Consider the following 16,096-nt stretch of genomic DNA (forward strand, 5'->3'; position numbering starts at 1 on the left):
ACAATCAGATCTGTAAGAGCAGAAATACAGCAGATACCATGGAGAAGGCTACAATCAGATATGTAAGAGCAGAAATACAGCAGATACCCTGGGAGAGGGCTACAATCAGATATGTAAGAGCAGAAATACAGCAGATACCATGGAGAAGGCTACAATCAGATCTGTAAGAGCAGAAATATAGCAGATACCATGGAGAAGGCTACAATCAGATCTGTAAGAGCAGAAATATAGCAGATACCATGGAGAAGGCTACAATCAGATCTGTAAGAGCAGAAATATAGCAGATACCATGGAGAAGGCTACAATCAGATCTGTAAGAGCAGAAATATAGCAGATACCATGGAGAGGTCTACAATCAGATCTGTAAGAGCAGAAATACAGCAGATACCATGGAGAAGGCTACAATCAGATATGTAAGAGCAGAAATATAGCAGATACCATGGAGAGGTCTACAATCAGATCTGTAAGAGCAGAAATACAGCAGATACCATGGAGAAGGCTACAATCAGATCTGTAAGAGCAGAAATATAGCAGATACCATGGAGAGGTCTACAATCAGATCTGTAAGAGCAGAAATACAGCAGATACCATGGAGAAGGCTACAATCAGATATGTAAGAGCAGAAATACAGCAGATACCCTGGGAGAGGGCTACAATCAGATATGTAAGAGCAGAAATACAGCAGATACCCTGGGAGAGGGCTACAATCAGATCTGTAAGAGCAGAAATATAGCAGATACCCTGGGAGAGGGCTACAATCAGATCTGTAAGAGCAGAAATACAGCAGATACCCTGGGAGAGGGCTACAATCAGATCTGTAAGAGCAGAAATACAGCAGATACCCTGGGAGAGGGCTACAATCAGATCTGTAAGAGCAGAAATACAGCAGATACCCTGGGAGAGGGCTACAATCAGATCTGTAAGAGCAGAAATACAGCAGATACCCTGGGAGAGGGCTACAATCAGATCTGTAAGAGCAGAAATACAGCAGATACCCTGGGAGAGGGCTACAATCAGATCTGTAAGAGCAGAAATATAGCAGATACCCTGGGAGAGGTCTACAATCAGATCTGTAAGAGCAGAAATACAGCAGATACCCTGGGAGAGAGCTACAATCAGATATGTAAGAGCAGAAATACAGCAGATACCCTGGGAGAGGGCTACAATCAGATCTGTAAGAGCAGAAATACAGCAGATACCCTGGGAGAGGGCTACAATCAGATCTGTAAGAGCAGAAATACAGCAGATACCCTGGGAGAGGGCTACAATCAGATCTGTAAGAGCAGAAATATAGCAGATACCCTGGGAGAGGTCTACAATCAGATCTGTAAGAGCAGAAATACAGCAGATACCCTGGGAGAGAGCTACAATCAGATATGTAAGAGCAGAAATACAGCAGATACCATGGAGAGAGCTACAATCAGATATGTAAGAGCAGAAATATAGCAGATACCGTGGGGAGGCTACAATCAGATCTGTAAGAGCAGAAATATAGCAGATACCATGGAGAGGTCTACAATCAGATCTGTAAGAGCAGAAATATAGCAGATACCATGGAGAGGTCTACAATCAGATCTGTAAGAGCAGAAGTATAGCAGATACCATGGAGAAGGCTACAATCAGATATGTAAGAGCAGAAATACAGCAGATACCCTGGGAGAGGGCTACAATCAGATCTGTAAGAGCAGAAATACAGCAGATACCCTGGGAGAGGGCTACAATCAGATATGTAAGAGCAGAAATACAGCAGATACCCTGGGAGAGGGCTACAATCAGATCTGTAAGAGCAGAAATACAGCAGATACCCTGGGAGAGGGCTACAATCAGATCTGTAAGAGCAGAAATACAGCAGATACCCTGGGAGAGGGCTACAATCAGATCTGTAAGAGCAGAAATATAGCAGATACCCTGGGAGAGGTCTACAATCAGATCTGTAAGAGCAGAAATACAGCAGATACCCTGGGAGAGAGCTACAATCAGATATGTAAGAGCAGAAATACAGCAGATACCATGGAGAGAGCTACAATCAGATATGTAAGAGCAGAAGTATAGCAGATACCATGGAGAAGGCTACAATCAGATCTGTAAGAGCAGAAATATAGCAGATACCATGGGAGAGGTCTACAATCAGATCTGTAAGAGCAGAAGTATAGCAGATACCATGGGAGAGAGCTACAATCAGATCTGTAAGAGCAGAAATATAGCAGATACCCTGGGAGAAGGCTACAATCAGATCTGTAAGAGCAGAAATATAGCAGATACCATGGGAGAGAGCTACAATCAGATCTGTAAGAGCAGAAATACAGCAGATACCATGGGAGAGAGCTACAATCAGATCTGTAAGAGCAGAAGTATAGCAGATACCATGGGAGAGAGCTACAATCAGATCTGTAAGAGCAGAAATATAGCAGATACCATGGGAGAGAGCTACAATCAGATCTGTAAGAGCAGAAGTATAGCAGATACCATGGGAGAGAGCTACAATCAGATCTGTAAGAGCAGAAATATAGCAGATACCATGGGAGAAGGCTACAATCAGATCTGTAAGAGCAGAAATATAGCAGATACCATGGGAGAGAGCTACAATCAGATATGTAAGAGCAGAAATACAGCAGATACCATGGGAGAGAGCTACAATCAGATATGTAAGAGCAGAAGTATAGCAGATACCATGGAGAAGGCTGCAATCAGATCTGTAAGAGCAGAAGTATAGCAGATTCCATGGGAGAGAGCTACAATCAGATCTGTAAGAGCAGAAATATAGCAGATACCATGGAGAAGGCTACAATCAGATCTCTAAGAGCAGAAATATAGCAGATACCATGGGAGAGAGCTACAATCAGATCTGTAAGAGCAGAAATATAGCAAATACCATGGAGAGGGCTACAATCAGATCTGTAAGAGCAGAAATATAGCAGATACCATGGAGAAGGCTACAATCAGATCTGTAAGAGCAGAAATATAGCAGATACCATGGGAGAGAGCTACAATCAGATCTGTAAGAGCAGAAATATAGCAGATACCATGGGAGAGGGCAACAATCAGATCTGTAAGAGCAGAAATACAGCAGATACCATGGGAGAGAGCTACTATCAGATCTGTAAGAGCAGAAATATAGCAGATACCATGGGAGAGGGCTACAATCAGATCTGTAAGAGCAGAAATATAGCAGATACCATGGGAGAAGGCTACAATCAGATCTGTAAGAGCAGAAATATAGCAGATACCATGGGAGAGAGCTACAATCAGATCTGTAAGAGCAGAAATATAGCAGATACCATGGGAGAGGGCTACAATCAGATCTGTAAGAGCAGAAATATAGCAGATACCATGGAGAGGGCTACAATTACCGTAGATCTGTAAGAGCAGAAATATAGCAGATACCATGGGAGAGGGCTACAATCAGATCTGTAAGAGCAGAAATATAGCAGATACCATGGGAGAGGGCAACAATCAGATCTGTAAGAGCAGAAATATAGCAAATACCATGGAGAGGGCTACAATCAGATCTGTAAGAGCAGAAATGTAGCAGATACCATGGGAGAAGGCTACAATCAGATCTGAAAGAGCAGAAATATAGCAGATACCATGGGAGAGAGCTACAATCAGATCTGTAAGAGCAGAAATATAGCAGATACCATGGGAGAGGGCTACAATCAGATCTGTAAGAGCAGAAATATAGCAGATACCATGGGAGAGGGCTACATTCAGATCTGTAAGAGCAGAAATATAGCAGATACCATGGGAGAAGGCTACAATCAGATCTGTAAGAGCAGAAATATAGCAGATACCATGGGAGAGAGCTACAATCAGATCTGTAAGAGCAGAAATATAGCAGATACCATGGGAGAGGGCTACAATCAGATCTGTAAGAGCAGAAATATAGCAGATACCATGGAGAGGGCTACAATTAGATCTGTAAGAGCAGAAATATAGCAGATACCATGGGAGAGGGCTACAATCAGATCTGTAAGAGCAGAAATATAGCAGATACCATGGGAGAGGGCAACAATCAGATCTGTAAGAGCAGAAATATAGCAAATACCATGGAGAGGGCTACAATCAGATCTGTAAGAGCAGAAATATAGCAGATACCATGGGAGAAGGCTACAATCAGATCTGTAAGAGCAGAAATATAGCAGATACCATGGGAGAGAGCTACAATCAGATCTGTAAGAGCAGAAATATAGCAGATACCATGGGAGAGGGCTACAATCAGATCTATAAGAGCAGAAATATAGCAGATACCATGGGAGAGGGCTACATTCAGATCTGTAAGAGCAGAAATATAGCAGATACCATGGGAGAAGGCTACAATCAGATCTGTAAGAGCAGAAATATAGCAGATACCATGGGAGAGAGCTACAATCAGATCTGTAAGAGCAGAAATATAGCAGATACCATGGGAGAGGGCTACAATCAGATCTGTAAGAGCAGAAGTATAGCAGATACCATGGGAGAAGGCTACAATCAGATCTGTAAGAGCAGAAATATAGCAGATACCATGGGAGAGAGCTACAATCGATGTGTAACAGCACAAATATAGCAGATACCATAGAGAAGGCTACAATCAGATCTGTAAGAGCAGAAATATAGCAGATACCATGGGAGAGAGCTACAATCAGATCTGTAAGAGCAGAAATATAGCAGATACCATGGAGAGGGCTACAATTAGATCTGTAAGAGCAGAAATATAGCAGATACCATGGGAGAGGGCTACAATCAGATCTGTAAGAGCAGAAATATAGCAGATACCATGGGAGAGGGCAACAATCAGATCTGTAAGAGCAGAAATATAGCAAATACCATGGAGAGGGCTACAATCAGATCTGTAAGAGCAGAAATATAGCAGATACCATGGGAGAAGGCTACAATCAGATCTGTAAGAGCAGAAATATTGCAGATACCATGGGAGAGAGCTACAATCAGATCTGTAAGAGCAGAAATATAGCAGATACCATGGGAGAGGGCTACAATCAGATCTGTAAGAGCAGAAATATAGCAGATACCATGGGAGAGGGCTACATTCAGATCTGTAAGAGCAGAAATATAGCAGATACCATGGGAGAAGGCTACAATCAGATCTGTAAGAGCAGAAATATAGCAGATACCATGGGAGAGAGCTACAATCAGATCTGTAAGAGCAGAAATATAGCAGATACCATGGGAGAGGGCTACAATCAGATCTGTAAGAGCAGAAGTATAGCAGATACCATGGGAGAGGTCTACAATCAGATCTGTAAGAGCAGAAATATAGCAGATACCATGGGGAGGGCTGCAATCAGATCTGTAAGAGCAGAAATATAGCAGATCCCATGGAGAGAGCTACAATCAGATCTGTATGAGCAAAAATATAGCAGATACCATGGGAGAGGGTAACAATCAGATCTGTAAGAGCAGAAATATAGCAGATACCATGGGGAGGCTACAATCAGATCTGTAAGACCAGAAATATAGCAGATACCATGGAGAAGGCAACAATCAGATCTGTAAGAGCAGACATATAGCAGATACCATGGAGAGGTCTACAATCAGATCTGTAAGAGCAGAAATATAGCAGATCCCATGGAGAGAGCTACAATCAGATCTGTATGAGCAAAAATATAGCAGATACCATGGGAGAGGGTAACAATCAGATATGTAAGAGCAGAAATATAGCAGATACCATGGGGAGGCTACAATCAGATATGTCAGAGCAGAAATATAGCAAATACCATGGAGAAGGCAACAATCAGATCTCTAAGAGCAGAAATATAGCAGATACCATGGAGAGGTCTACAATCAGATCTGTAAGAGCAGAAATATAGCAGATACCATGGGAGAAGGCTACAATCAGATCTGTAAGAGCAGAAATATAGCATATACCATGGAGAGGTCTACAATCAGATCTGTAAGAGCAGAAATATAGCAGATACCATGTTGAGGGCTACAATCAGATCTGTAAGAGCAGAAATATAGCATATACCATGGGGAGGCTACAATCAGATCTGTAAGAGCAGTGATATAGCAGATACCATGGAGAGGTCTACATTCAGATGTGTAAGAGCAGAAATATAGCAGATACCATGGGGAGGCTACAATCAGATCTGTAAGAGCAGAAATATAGCATATACCATGGGGAGGCTACAATCAGATCTGTAAGAGCAGTGATATAGCAGATACCATGGAGAGGTCTACATTCAGATGTGTAAGAGCAGAAATATAGCAGATACCATGGGGAGGCTACAATCAGATCTGTAAGAGCAGAAATATAGCAGATAACATGGGGAGGCTACAATCAGATCTGTAAGAGCAGAAATATAGCAGATACAATGGGAGAGGGCTACAATCAGATCTGTAAGCGCAGAAATACAGTATATCAGATTCCATGGAGAGGACTACAATCAGATCTGTTAGAGCAGAAATATAGCAGATACCATGGGGAGGCTACAATCAGATCTGTAAGAGCAGACATATAACAGATACCATGGGGAGGCTACAATCAGATCTGTAAGTGCAGAAATAAAGCAGGTACCATGGGGAGGCTACAATCAGATCTGTAAGGGCAGACATATAACAGATACCATGGGGAGGCTACAATCAGATCTGTAAGTGCAGAAATAAAGCAGGTACCATGGGGAGGCTACAATCAGATCTGTAAGAGCAGAAATATAGCAGATACCATGTTGAGGGCTACAATCAGATCTGTAAGAGTAGAAATATAGCATATACCATGGGGAGGCTACAATCAGATCTGTAAGAGCAGTGATATAGCAGATACCATGGAGAGGTCTACATTCAGATGTGTAAGAGCAGAAATATAGCAGATACCATGGGGAGGCTACAATCAGATCTGTAAGAGCAGAAATATAGCAGATAACATGGGGAGGCTACAATCAGATCTGTAAGAGCAGAAATATAGCCGATACAATGGGAGAGGGCTACAATCAGATCTGTAAACGCAGAAATACAGTATATCAGATTCCATGGAGAGGACTACAATCAGATCTGTAAGAGCAGAAATATAGCAGATACCATGGGGAGGCTACAATCAGATCTGTAAGAGCAGAAATGTAGCAGATACCATGGGGAGGTCTACAATCATATCTGTAAGAGCAGACATATAACAGATACCATGGGGAGGCTACAATCAGATCTGTAAGAGCAGAAATAAAGCAGGTACCATGGGGAGGCTACAATCAGATCTGGAAGAGCAGAAATATTGCAGATACCTTGGGGAGGTCTACAATCAGATCTGTAAGAGCAGAAATATAGCAGATACCATGGGGAGGCTACAATCAGATCTGTAAGAACAGAAATATAGCATATACCATGGGAAGGCTACAATCAGATCTGTAAGAGCAGTGATATAGCAGATACCATGGAGAGGTCTACATTCAGATGTGTAAGAGCAGAAATATAGCAGATACCATGGGAGAGGGCTACAATCAGATCTGTAAGAGCAGAAATATAGCAGATACCGTGGGGAGGCTACAATCAGATCTGTAAGAGCAGTAATATAGCAGATACCATGGGAGAGGGCTACAATCAGATCTGTAAGAGCAGAAGTATAGCAGATACCATGGGAGAGGGCTACAATCAGATCTGTAAGAGCAGAAATATAGCAGATACCATGGAGAGGTCTACAATTAGATCTGTAAGAGCAGAAATATAGCATATACCATGGGGAGGCTACAATCAGATCTGTAAGAGCAGAAATATAGCAGATAACATGGAGAGAGCTACAATCGATCTGTAAAAGCAGAAATATAGCAGATACCATGGAGAGGTCTACAATCAGATCTGTAAGAGCATAAATATAGCAGATACCATGGGGAGGTCTACAATCAGATCTGTAAGAGCAGAAATATAGCAGATACCATGGAGAGTTCTACAATCAGATCTGTAAGAGCATAAATATAGCAGATACCATGGAGAAGGCTACAATCAGATCTGTAAGAGCAGAAATATAGCAGATAGCATGGAGAGATCTACAATCAGATCTGTAAGAGCAGAAATATAGCATATACCATGGGGAGGCTACAATCAGATCTGTACGAGCAGAAATATAGTAGATACCATGGGGGAAGGCTGCAATCAGATCTGTAAGAGCACAAATATAGAAGATACCATGGAGAGGCTACAATCAGATCTGTAAGAGCTGAAATATAGCAGATACCATGGGGAGGCTACAATCAGATCTGTAAGAGCAGAAATATAGCAGATACCATGGGGAGGCTACAATCAGATCTGTAAGAGCAGAAATATAGCAGATACCATGGGAGAAGGCCTCCTGCAATGACACAAATCTACACTGGTCTCAGCGCTTATTCCATTCTCCCCAGTCGTTTTCCGAAGAAAAAAGCACCAGCAAATCTGCATTTTTGACCCTGTGACAGATCCCCATACCTCTGCTTCCTGGACCCCAGTGACCGAGATGTTGGGGGGACCAAGGTCCCACATGTTATTCTGGCTGCAGAATCTTTAATTAGGGCGTAAAAAAGGTGCTGGATTATCAGAGGAAATGTCCGTTGTATTTTGGGATGTTTAATCTATAGGTGCTGGAGTTTGTGGACAATCGGATTACTATTGTTTTACTGTACATGCAAAATATATACATGCACTTTTTTGCCATATAATCTGTATTAAAATAAACTTTAGAAAACTTGCAATTTTCCCACTGGGGCTATTTTAGTCATTGTGCAGGAAGGGGGAGGAGGTGAGCTGTGACATCGCCTATTGTGGTTGTTGTATCCTGTGTTATCAGCGGTGTGTGGAGATGTTACCTGTGTTGTAATCCTGCCTCTGATGATAGTGGAAATGCAAACCATTCTCCCTGATGGGAAAGGAAATCTGAGTGTAAAACAGCCCTCGTGATCAGCATGAAAATTGCAAGATTTTTTTTTTTTTCTAAACAGATATGTAAAAAATGTTGACAATTTAAAAAAAAAAAAAAAAAAATACATGAAATGTAAAAACCTGATTTAAACAATAGGTGAATTTCTGCTTATACACTGCCTTTATGCGCTTTCTCATTGATCACACAGAGTAGCGGTTTGTGTCCATGGCAGTGTGTGGCTGCTGTATTAACATTTAGTATTTAAAGGGTTACTCCCATCTTCATAATTTAAGCACTTTTGCAATTTGCTACTTATTACATTTTTTAGGCTTTCCTGAGAAATTCTTTCCTTTAGTTTTCAGTTCATTGCCTAGGAGACCGACCACTGCTGCTGCCTAGCTTCTAAGCCCTGTGCCTAAGCTGGCCGGGATTGGGAGGTAACAGTGTGTTGCAGCAATCCTAACCAGCTTTAAAAATGTGCTTATAAGCTAAATAGAAAAGTGCTGGTGAGCACTGAAAATGTACTGCTGTCTAGTACAGGTGATCGGTCTCCAAAGCAGCAAGCCGTAAGCAAAAGAAAAATGGTAATATCTCAAGAACAACGGACAATTTGAATAAGCAGTATACTGCAAAAGTGCTTGTATATACAAGCGCTATCCGACAATACCTATTGTAACGAAATGGGTCCTATCATTGGTTCTCCATATTCACTGGTTCAGAGTCATTGTACATTATCCTGAGACTTTGTGTCGGTAATAACAACAAAGGTATGACCGATAACAACAAAGCTATGACCAATAACAGCAAAGCTATTACCGATAACAACGAAGCTATGACTAATAACAACAAAGCTATTACCGATAACAACAAAGCTATGACCAATAACAACGAAGCTATTACCAATAACAACAAAGGTATGGGCCGATAACAACAAAGCTATGACCAATAACAACAAAGCTATTACCGATAACAATGAAGCTATGACCAATAACAACAAAGGTATGGGCCGATAACAACAAAGGTATGGGCCGATAACAACAAAGCTATGACCAATAACAACAAAGCTATTACCGATAACAACGAAGCTATGACCAATAACAACAAAGGTATGGGCCGATAACAACAAAGCTATCACCAATAACAACAAAGGTATGGGCCGATAACAACAAAGGTATGGGCCGATAACAACAAAGCTATGACCAATAACAACAAAGCTATTACCGATAACAACGAAGCTATGACCAATAACAACAAAGGTATGGGCCGATAACAACAAAGCTATGACCAATAACAACAAAGCTATTACCAATAACAACAAAGCTATTACCGATAACAACGAAGCTATGACCAATAACAACAAAGCTATGACCAATAACAGCAAAGCTATGACCGTTAACAACAAAGCAGTGACCGATAACAACAAAGCAGTGACCGATAACAAAGGTATGACCATCAGTCTGCTGTATGCCAGGTTAGCCCCTGAACGACCAGGGGTAGATTTTGGTTTTGCATTTTCATTTTTTGCTCCCCCTTTTCCCAGAGTTATAACTTTTTTATTTTTTTGTCAGAATGGCCATATGAGGGCTTGCTTTTGCGGGACAAGTTGTCATTCCAACTCACCGGTATCCCATGATCCGGTGACGTTGGACACCGGTATGCGTATTTCCGGCTCGATTGCTGGAAGCGCATGTTAAATGCTGCTGTCAGAGTTTGAAAGTGGCATAGCCACTGGTGAATCATGATTCCACCCACGGCTGTTCAGGCACATGTCAGCTGTTCAAAACAGCTGCCATGTGCCGGGAAAGATGTGGGCTCAGCGCCGGAGCCCACATCAAAGGGAGGCAGTCCGACATCGATGTACTATTACGCCTGACGTCGGAAAGTGAAAGAAACTGGGGTATGGGTTGATTCACACAAGTGTCTTTCATCTGTTTGCACAACAGAAAGTGTTGGCATGCATTACTCTGGTCCCTTGTAATAAGCAGCTCCTGCACGGCCTGCAGTATAGATGGGCACACAGAGCTAATCACCCTACCATTGGTATATGTCCATCTGAACCCTGCCTAGGTCTTCATTCTCACATTTGTGTTTAAACACATACGTGAAAAAATGATATCGGTGTCATCATTGTTTTGGATCAGCGTGCCATCAGGGTACGGATCATGTGTCCATTTTTACCATCAGATGTCGGTAACGCATCCAATCCACATAGGAAAAGAAATCAAACCATAGATGTCCATAAATTAATTTATGTGTAATCATGAGAAATGACGCATTGAAAAGTATTGAAGACACTTACTGAAATGTATTTAATAGAAAAGCCCTTGTTGATGATGATAGCTTCATGCATTGCTCAGGTGTGATTTTGGCCCATTCTTCCACACAAACACTCTGGCTGGTTTCACATTAGCGCTTTTTAAGCGCACGCACGGCCGGGGGTAGCTCCGCCCCCGAGCCGGCTCTCTGCCCGGCGTGCCCGCCCCTTGCTTGTAGCGCCGCCTCCTAGCGGACAGCGGCGCCTGCGATCGGCGCACCCTATCTTTAGCATAGGGTGCGCAGATCGTGCGCAGGCCGTGCGCTAGTTGCGCTTTGACCTGCGCTGCGCACTTTTGACGGTGCGCCGTGCGCGCCAAAATCGAACTTTTCGGATTTTGGCGCGCACGGCGCACCGTCAAAAGTGCTCAGCGCAGGTCAAAGCGCAACTAGCGCACGGCCTGCGCACGATCTGTGCACCCTATGCTAAAGATAGGGTGCGCCGATCGCAGGCGCCGCTGTCCGCTAGGAGGCAGCGCTACAAGCAAGGGGCGGGCACGCCGGGCAGAGAGCCGGCTCGGGGGCGGAGCTACCCCCGGCTGTGCGTGCGCTTAAAAAGCGCTAATGTGAAACCACCCTCTTCATATCTGGAAGGTTCCGTGGGTGCCTTCTACAATCTCTGAGCTTTAGCTCCTTCCATACATTTTCTATTGGATTCAGGTTAGATGATGGGCTCAGCCATTTTATCAGCTTTATTTTATTTCTCAAACCAATTTATAGTTTCCTTGGCTGTGTGTTTGGGATCATTGTCTTGCTGAATTGTCCACCCTATTTTCATCATCCTCGTAAATAGCAGCAGATTTTTATAAAGAATGTCTTGGTACATTTATCCATTTATCCTTCCTTCAGTCATATGAAGTTTGTCAGTGCCGTATGCTGAAAAACAATCCCCACGCAATGATGTTCCTGCCTCCAAACTTCACCGTTGGTATGGTGTTTTGGGTGATATGCAATGTCTTTTGCCCTCCAAACATCTGTGTATTATGGCATCCAAATAGTTCAGTTTTGGTCTCATCTGACCAGACTATATTCTCCCAGTATTTCACAGGCTTGTCTAAATGTGGTTGAGCAAACTATAAACATTCTTTTTGTTCAGCAATGGAGTCTTGCGTGGTGAGTGTGCATACAGGCCATGGAGGTTGAGTGCATTACTTATAGGTTGCTTTTAAATAATTGTACCTGCTGATTCCAGGTCTTTCTGTAGCTCTGTGAATAGCACCATAGGCTATAATGTGTATGTGGAGGTGAACATGTATTCCCATAAAATTTAATTTTATTCAATAGAAATTAAAAAACACCTATGACCGTGAGTAAATAATCAATAAATTTCCTTAAAAGCCCTGTTAAAGGCTACAATATACTATCTGCACCCTTCCTTGCCGTGGAGGTTGGCACCCTAATAGATACGGTTGTTTGGCGCCCCCACTCAACGTCGTCTGACCCTGTCTCCCCTACCTCACCCTAATTTCACAGGTGGGAAAACAATGCCAGATAGAAAAGATATGAAGGAAGGGAAAAACCTTAGCATACACAGAATGCAATGCAAGAGTAACCAGGGCAATAAGCCCACAAATATAATGATAGTAAAGGTAACCCAAAAAAAGGCTACTATCAATAGCCCTCACAGAACAACTATTAAAATTGCCTATTGATACACAATAAACCAATGAGCCAGAAGATAACCATGAATTGCTACCAGCATGATGAATAAGATAAACATGCAGACAAGGACATCACGTCCCAGCAATAAATTAGCAGTATATGGCAATTGGTAATCGCCTCTGTTAATGCAGATAAAGAAACCACTGATGGTGTATAAAAATAAACATGATGTAATATTGTTCCATAATAAACAAATAAATAAAGAGATTTTAGAACACCACCCGGTGGCTACTTATCGTCAAAGTCGCCCCGACGCGTTTCCCCGGTGTAACGGTTCATCAGGAGGCCCCAGCCAGACTTCAATACCACTGATACTCGATATGCTCCATGATGCCAAAAGATAACAGGATATAAACATGGCATGGCGGCGGTCACAGAAAATAAATTTAAATAGCCCCGCTATCATGTGTCAACAAAGCCCATTGGGTACACGGTCACAAAGGATACACGTCATCCACTTTGCCCAGCCAATCACTGAGTGTTACTCATTACCCATTCCCATTGCGTTCCACTATCGGACCAGCGTGCGTGTCACGCCTACTGCGCATGACCGGAAGTGATGTACCGGAACATAACGGCGCTTGTTACCTTGCGACCAAGAAAAACAGACACGGCATCAAACCGTGACCTAATCGCACGCAGGCGCATTAGCGCCAAGGTGATAGACCAAATAACGTCACATGACACATGATAGCGGGGGCTATTTAAATTTATTTTCTGTGACCGCCGCCATGCCATGTTTATATTCTGTTATCTTTTGTCATCATGGAGCATATCGAGTATCAGTGGTATTGAAGTCTGGGGCCTCCTGATGAACCGTTACACCGGGGAAACGCGTCGGGGCGACTTTGACGATAAGTAGCCACCGGGTGGTGTTCTAAAATCTCTTTATTTATTTGTTTATTATGGAACAATATTACATCATGTTTATTTTTATACACCATCAGTGGTTTCTTTATCTGCATTAACAGAGGCGATTACCAATTGCCATATACTGCTAATTTATTGCTGGGACGTGATGTCCTTGTCTGCATGTTTATCTTATTCATCATGCTGGTAGCAATTCATGGTTATCTTCTGGCTCATTGGTTTATTGTGTATCAATAGGCAATTTTAATAGTTGTTCTGTGAGGGCTATTGATAGTAGCCTTTTTTTGGGTTACCTTTACTATCATTATATTTGTGGGCTTATTGCCCTGGTTACTCTTGCATTGCATTCTGTGTATGCTAAGGTTTTTCCCTTCCTTCATATCTTTTCTATCTGGCATTGTTTTCCCACCTGTGAAATTAGGGTGAGGTAGGGGAGACAGGGTCAGACGACGTTGAGTGGGGGCGCCAAACAACCGTATCTATTAGGGTGCCAACCTCCACGGCAAGGAAGGGTGCAGATAGTATATTGTAGCCTTTAACAGGGCTTTTAAGGAAATTTATTGATTATTTACTCACGGTCATAGGTGTTTTTTAATTTCTATTGAATAAAATTAAATTTTATGGGAATACATGTTCACCTCAATATTATGTTATATTCCTTTCTTATAATGATTTTGTGGTACTATAATGTGTATGTGCCATATCTCTGAAAATCAACAAGTATACAACAGGTATTTGCAACATGGACATCTGAATGAGGCCTTACAGGGGTTGTCCAGTCCAATCCGATAAGTCGATAATCATTCTATGTGACTGCAGACTTCTGAATCCCCCCAGCGAACACACTGTGTGTGGTGGAGATGCGCCGGTTTCTGAGTCGGATCGGAAGGTATGTATGAGTTATACACTTGTATAGAGTGAGGCCGGACCTTCTAGGCAGCCACAACCACTGGTCGGCCGCATCACTACAATACAAGTGTCTGGAGCGAGGTATATCTCATACATACCCTCTGGCCCCAACTCAGAAACCGACGAGCATTCACTGAGGGGATAATAAGTTTGCAGTCACACGGAGTGACACACAGAGTGACTGCAGACTTATCAGTTTGGACCCGGCAACCCCTTTAATGAAGAGAAAAAGGAAAGCGCTTTAGATCTTTTGGGACTTTGCTGCTATATTTGCAGTTTGGGAACGGAATTCGGACAGTTATGAAACAGTTGGTAAATAGTTTTTGGGCCTGCAGGACAGGAGCTTCATCTTATCCATAGTTTGCCAGTTGTCATTGATGTCTTATAGGGTAATATAGTGCAGATTTTGGTGTTTTTTTCTCTTTAGTTAAAAGTAGAGGATGCAAAGTAAGACAAGTAGAAGGCCATGTTCAGATGCAGTGAATTCCAGGACTGTGCAAATATGTGTGATTTTTTACAAGACACAATTTCCAGACAGCTGATAGAACCTGTAAGGATTTGAGGGTGTTCTATGGAAATTCAGATCTGCAGATTTACCACCTTTTCATCCAATTTTGGCTGGGGTCAGACCTGCAAGAAACTTGGACGAGTCTCGCACGTCAATACCGGATCGGAGTGTTCAACTCCATGTATTTCTATGCAGCTGAACGCTCCTATCCGAGTGCCAGTGTCAGTGCCGGGTATTGACGTGCAAGACTCGTCCGAGTTTCTTGCAGGTCTGACCCCGGCCTTTCAGAAATATCTAGAAAAATCCACAGCGGAAATTGACCTCTTCTGCAGAGTAATTGATGCTGCAATGTTTTCAATGTGGATTTAAAATACACAGCATTTGTGAGGATAAAATGGGCAATCCATTATGCAGCAGCCGAGTCCCATGTGCATGTATCTTATAAAGGTATGGGCACATGGGACAATGACCTTGTAGAAAGTGCTTGGTGATGATTTCTGGCTGCCTCTGTAATACGCTGCTCTTGCACAGATCACAGCTATAAAATACCGGAGCAGTGACAAATGTCGGCATTGCTATATACGGTACATCTGTCTCACGTTGTCCTGTTAGATACATTTATCTTACAACTCTGCTGGCGAAACATTTTTCTTTTCTCCATCAATGAGCCGTCTACGGAGTGTCTGTGTTTAGCAGCTTTTTGCCTTTGCTTAGCTATCAAGAGATACTGTGCATGGATGGATCACTCAGATTCTAAATACACAGATATATAATGATCAGTCATATTATTGACCCTTTAAAGGGGTTGTCCACTACTCAGCAACACCATCTCAATCAGCAATAGTGAAACCTATACTCACAATGACACTGTCTCTCCCGGGGCTTCCATAGCATTGTTATGTCACACCATCCCTGCGGGCAATCAATGGACGCTTTGCTCTTCCTGCCTTAAGGCAAATCACATATATCCAGAGGAAGTAGGAGCTGTTGCTCTCTCACTTCCTCCATATGTATGC

General features: G+C 42.6%; 1 protein-coding gene across 2 annotated transcripts in view; it reads left to right on the plus strand.

Moving 5' to 3' along the window:
* KIAA1549L (KIAA1549 like) overlaps positions 1–16,096 on the plus strand; it is a 499,083-nt gene that overhangs the window by 796 nt on the left and 482,191 nt on the right. The window lies entirely within an intron of this gene.

This window comes from Dendrobates tinctorius, unplaced genomic scaffold, assembly GCF_039654945.1.
Source record: "Dendrobates tinctorius isolate UK_male_01 unplaced genomic scaffold, ASM3965494v1 ptg000048l, whole genome shotgun sequence".
Lineage (NCBI taxonomy): Eukaryota > Metazoa > Chordata > Amphibia > Anura > Dendrobatidae > Dendrobates > Dendrobates tinctorius.